Raw genomic sequence first — 6,259 nt, forward strand, 5'->3', positions numbered from 1 at the left:
TCCATCTGTTTAATATCCTTATATGTTTGTATTTCTTAAGGGTTAGAGATACAGCCCAGAGAAAAACAAAGCTAATTCTTCAAATTTCTCCCGTTCATTTGGCATTTGCCTTGAGCAAACTCAAGGCGTGGGTTCAGAATTTAAACTTTAATTATGGATTCTTGATGTTAGGACAATGAACTTAAGTATTAGTCACTGAGTTTTGAGTTATATATATATATATATATATATATATAATGAATTTCTTAACACTTATAGAATATAGGTCAAAATTATTGAGTTCTGTCAAACTCATATCTTAAAGTCTACATCAGACCTTGTTCTTATCTTAGGATAAATTTTTAATTTGACAAACTATTCCCTGAATTGTCTTGAGAATTATATATAGTTTTGGTGACAATTGCGAGCAATATACTCCCTGTGTCTCAACCTAGTGTCTTAATTTGATTGGAAAAATTAAAGCTCATTTGTTTGACAAACTGATTTCAAACATATTATAAAAGGCATAAGGCACTATTACCCCCTTGAACTTTGGACGCAGTAGCTACGACACACCTTGCTTTTTCAAGGTTCCTATTACTGTCCTGAACTTTTTAAAACGAAATAGTTACCACTCTCAAACTGGATATCTACTCTTTTATGGGAGAGTGACATACACTATCCTTGCCACATATATATTTATTGGTTTTCTATTTTTTTTTTAATTCTTCTCTCTTACGTGGCAATTTTTTAAAAATTTTGAAAAACTGAATTTTCTTTTAAAAAAAATGAAAAATGGATATTACAAAAAAATCTGAAAATTGATTTTTTTAAAACCCCTTTTTAAAAATTAAAAAAAATCTGGAAACATGGATTTTGTTTCTAAAATATGGATTTCATTTTTTCAGGACACTTTTATTTTTCAAATAAAATCTTTTTAAAAAAATTCGGGAAAAGTGTTTCTTCTTGTCAAAATGTGAAAAACTAGGTTTTATAGAAATTTAGAAAAACTAATTATTATTTTAAAATGTGAAAACCCCCTTTTTTTTAACTAAATCTGAAAAACTAGATTTTTTTCATATATAGGAAAAAATAATCAGTTTAGAATAAAACTTTAAGCTTTAATGATAATTAATTAGGTGCCCAATTAAAAAATAGCACATGTCAGATTTTATGCTTCTCACTCTCCCAAAGAGTGTGAAATACACTCTCCTTGTCATATCAGCGCTTAGGGTTTTTTTTTAAAAAAAATTATTTTTATTACATAGGGGGTAGGGGTAGGGGAAGGAGAAATGGGGGAGGGGATTACAATGTGGGGATTCGAACCCTCACCAACAAGATGAAAGGTCAGGTAGCCAACCAACAGAGCTACTAAGTCCCTACCAGCGCTTAGGGTGGTAATTATTCTGTTTTAAAAAAGGTTTAAAGGGGTAATAGGATCCCTGAAAAGGTAAAGTGTGTCGTAACAACTTTGACCAAAGTTCAGGGGTAACCGTTATCCCTTTATAAAACTAGTTAACTTATCTGTGTTTCGCGCGGCGAGACTTTGTGTTTTTTTTTTTTTTTTTTTTTTTGGTAAACTATCTTGATATGATGGGATAAAAAAAATATATAATATCAATTTTAAAGAATAGAAATACAACAAAAGACATACACATGAAAATAGGATGGATAAAAATATAGTGATGCAGTCAAGCATGTGAATGACACTGCATATAAAATCCACCAATATGAATGAAGTTAATGTGACTTGTTGTAAAATCATTCTAAAAGAGTTAGTACAATATATCAAAAGAAGAAGCAAGAACAATAAAGAGATAAAGAGACAAGAGAGGAGAGATTTCTTATTCATCCAAAATGTGTTACAAGTCCCTTGCATATGAAAACTTATGCCTCTATTTATAGTGCTACATATGTATTCAATATATGAGAAAATGGAAGAACCATTAAGATGGTGGAAGATAATGGAAGAACCATTAAGATGGTGGAAGATAATGGAAGAGGCATTATATTTGTGTAGTGGACATCCATACTATATATTTCATAACACTCCCCCTTGGATGTCCATAGATGATGTGCATCGTTAAAAACCTTATTAGGAAAAAGCCTCAATGAAGGAAAAAGAGTACACATATCTAGTAATACGCTTTGAGAGCTGCCTCATTAAAAACCTTACCAAGAAAAACCCAATGGGACAAAACCTTGGTTAAGGGAAAAAGAGTACAACACGTATTTCACTCCCCCTGACGAAGACCAAAATTCAGATGTCGGAGTCTTCGCATTCCAATCTTGAATATCATCTTCTCAAGAGTTGAAGTTGGTAAAGATTTGGTGAACAAATCTGGAGGATTGTCACTTGAACGGATTTGTTGTACATCAATATCATCATTCTTCTAGAGATCATGTGTGAAGAATAACTTTGGTGAAATGTGCTTCGTTCTATCTCCTTTTATGAAACCTCCTTTTAATTGAGCTATGTATGCGGCATTATTTTCATATAATACTGTGGGTATTTTTGTATCACACTTCAAGCCACATCTTTCTCTGATGAAATGTATCACTGATCTTGTCACGACCCAACTAGGGGCCGCGACGGGTACCCGATACTTGTACCGAGCACCCCTTATCTCGTATCGTACTTTTACTACTAGGTGGGCCGTATAGACTATACCGTATTTTTTTTTTTCTGTTGCTTAACGCTAACATTAATGGCATAATTGTAGACATGGACTTATAAACTTTGCTAGCACATTATACAACGACGAGGACCACAAAAGTACAAAACATCTGACTGTACATATCTGTCTACGAGCCTCTAAACAAAGTACATCTACATATACAAGAAGGACCGGTTCTACCGTGCCCGAATATGTACACAAAAGTAGTACCAAGAAACTGAGGCTCCGGAACAACTGGAGCGCTGCCACAGTACTGCTGATGGAGCTTCTAAGAGTCAAATCTGTCTACCTGTTGACCTACGCGGCATGAAACGCAGCGTCCACAAGAAGGGACGTCAGTACGAGTAATGTACCGAGTATGTAAGGCATGAATAATAACATAAAAGAGATATAGCGCATGTCATGAAGTAGAAACACAACCTATACATATAAGTGCACGTTGGCGGATACCATGCATGCTTAGCGCTGCGGAACGTGCAGCCCGATCCATATGTGCATATACTATAACGTATTGCTGCGGCACGTGCAGCCCGATCCATATACATATAATACTTTGCTTTCTTGGAAAACATTTCTTTTCATATATATATAACATAGAACATATCATATTGCCGAGGCGTCGGCTCCGATCCATTTAACCATATATCCCGCGTCCGGGCATCCCGCGTGCGGGACGATATCATGTACCATACTCCAACTGATCAGGTGGCTATGCGTCTATAGCGCCTTCTCTTTCCCAATCTTCCCCATATACATGTACATATACTTATCGTTCGATAAACTAAACAATTAAGAAAATCCGGGAATAACGGGCCCACCTCGGGTCAAATGAGGTGGCGTACACGATTTACATACGTTACATTTCATGACGTCACTTGTGAGAGTTTTAAGGTAGTCGGGTCCTATTTGTGCAAGTTCTAGATGTTTAGGCAATTTTTCAACATTTCATACAATATTTAATTCAATTCTACTGAATGAAAAAGGGGAAACTTTGGGTGCGGATTTCGGAGAATAGAGTTGTCCCCGAGGCTCGTATCCAACTTATTACGTTTAAGACATGCCATAGAAGGAAGGGTGAATCCTTACATACCTTTTCCGATTCATACACGTCTCCAAAATCAAGTTTCAAGTTCGCCAAAATCTACAATTTGGTCACAATTACCAAATGTTAATTGTAAGGCTTTAAGATTTCAATCTTAACCAATACTTGTCTACAAAAATTTGGGCAGCATCTCCCCTATAAATACACCATCCCCAAAATTCAACTTAGCCAATTTTTTAATCAATATCAATCCGGGAATTCAACCCGGCCAAACTATCAACACAATGACAACAACCATGACTACAAAACACAATATAACACAACTAGTCTTCTTTCCAACATAATGCAATAGTTTTCATTCCAACTTCACATTTCCAAACCAATCTCAATGTTTTTACATTCATTACTAATCAAGATCATTACAATATAATTCGGAAGCATTTCATATCATTTCTACCAAATATTCACAAGATATACAAACTTTCCACCAAAACCATAATCCATCCAAAACTTCAAATCTTCAATCTACATATTCATAACATATTTCCATCTTCCAATTTCATCAACCATAATCATAATTTGCACCTTAATAATTTCATTTTCATAATTACATAAATCTACCATAAAATCACAAAACTTCTCATAACCACTTAACAACCAATCTTTCATGCCAATATGGACTATTATCCTTCCAAATTCACCAACTAACATAATAATTCACATTTAAAACTCCACTTCTATAATTACATAAAAACTTCATTAAAATCATATAATTTCCTATAACTATTCCCAATAATTTTCCATGCCAACTTGAACCATTTTGTTCCATTTTCAATATAAATTTCACCATAACCACAACTAGAATACAACATAAAATTCAACTCATATTATTTATACAACAATATACATATATGTCCACTTACATATATGCACACCCACTTTGTAAACTTCCATATTTTCATAAATTCTACTCATTTCTACATACTACAACATAAACCAACCTTCATAACATAATAAAAAGGGATTAATTCTTACCTTTTTCTACAATCTTCTTCACTTGACCAAGTTGTCAACTTGAAGAAACAAGTGTTCTTTCTTCCAAAATAATTACACCAAGTTGTAAAGGACCCTTTAATTGGTAGAAAATGATTTTTGAAAAAAAAAAAAATTTTTTTTTTTTGGTCTAGAGCTTGGCCGAAAATGGCCTTCTTATTCTTGCTCTTCTTTCTCTTGTTTCTCTCTTTCTCAATTGTCTTGAAACTTCTAAATGTTTCAAGACAATTTAATGATCCTTTATATTAATTATCACATGGGAAATTTATTAATTTTGTGGGCTTGGGCCATAAGATGGCCGGCCACCCCTCTCCTTTGGGCCTTAATTCGTTTTTTATTTTTTTGGGCCAACTCGGTTGATCCCGAGTTGGGCCTAGCCCACTGACCTTTCGACCTTAAAACGTCCATATCTCCTTGTACCGATGTCACCTGGGAACCCACGACCTATGGTTGGAAAGCTAATTCAATTATATACAACTTCTATTTCTTGGTATTTTCCAAATTCCAAACTTATAATACCGCTTTTGCCCCTAGAAGTCAGATCACCCGAAAACGTTTTCTTAAAAATATTCGTTTGGAGGACTTCCACTTTGATTTGGCCCAAGGGTCCTTCTTGAGTTGTGTTTAACTTCACATATGTGATTCATATGACTTTTCAGATGTCCCAAAAAAATCTCGATGTGTGGGTCCCACCTCAGCAAATAATCTGACGTTCAAAAATACGGGATATAACAGATCTCAACCACACACATTCTCTACTTGCTTCATGAATAGCGATTATCTCAGCATGATTTGAAGAAGTAGCAACAATGGACTTCTTTGTCGATCGCCACGATATAGCAGTACCTTCGCATGTAAACAGATAGCCTGTTTGAGATTGAGCTTTATGTGCATCAGATAAATAACCTGCATCTGCATAACCAACAAGATCTGTACTACCTTTGTTAGTATGAAACAGACCCATATCGCTAGTTCCCTTCAGATATCGCAATATATGCTTAACTCCGTTCCAATGTCTTCGTGTAGGAGAAGAGCTATATCTTGCTAGCAAATTAACAGAGAACGCTATGTCAGGTCTTGTAGCGTTAGCAAGATACATAAGTGCACCAATTGCATTAAGATATGATACTTCAGGACCAAGAAGCTCTTCATTTTCTTCTTGAGGTCGGAACAAATCTTTTTATAGTGGTGCATAGAGGCATATAAAAGGGTAGATATAAATGTGACATTCAACATATGAGAATGTGGGGAAGATATAAATATGACATTCAACATACGAGAATGTGGGGAAGATATAAATATGACATTCAACATATGAGAATGTGGGGAAGATCATGGGTAAAGTGGGAGACATTACATTAAACCTTTGAGATCATGGAGGAAGTGGGAATTTATTTCTAGAGTGGTGGACATCCACACTTATTTTTCATAACACTCCCCCTTGGATGTCCATGTCTTAATAGATGATGTGTCTCATTAAAACCTTACTAGGAAAAACCCAGTGAGA

General features: G+C 34.9%; 1 long non-coding RNA gene across 1 annotated transcript; it reads right to left on the reverse strand.

Annotated features, from left to right (window-relative positions):
* Nucleotides 1–2,633: 2,633 nt before the first annotated feature.
* LOC132634054 (uncharacterized) lies at nt 2,634–5,214 on the reverse strand. The gene is made up of 3 exons (XR_009580018.1): nt 4,735–5,214; nt 3,748–3,798; nt 2,634–2,954 (listed from the first exon to the last, which is right to left on the reverse strand). It is a non-coding gene; the product is annotated as an uncharacterized LOC132634054 (long non-coding RNA).
* Between the last annotated feature and the right edge of the window lie 1,045 nt (nt 5,215–6,259).

This window comes from Lycium barbarum, chromosome 3, assembly GCF_019175385.1.
Source record: "Lycium barbarum isolate Lr01 chromosome 3, ASM1917538v2, whole genome shotgun sequence".
Classification (NCBI taxonomy): Eukaryota; Viridiplantae; Streptophyta; class Magnoliopsida; order Solanales; family Solanaceae; genus Lycium; species Lycium barbarum.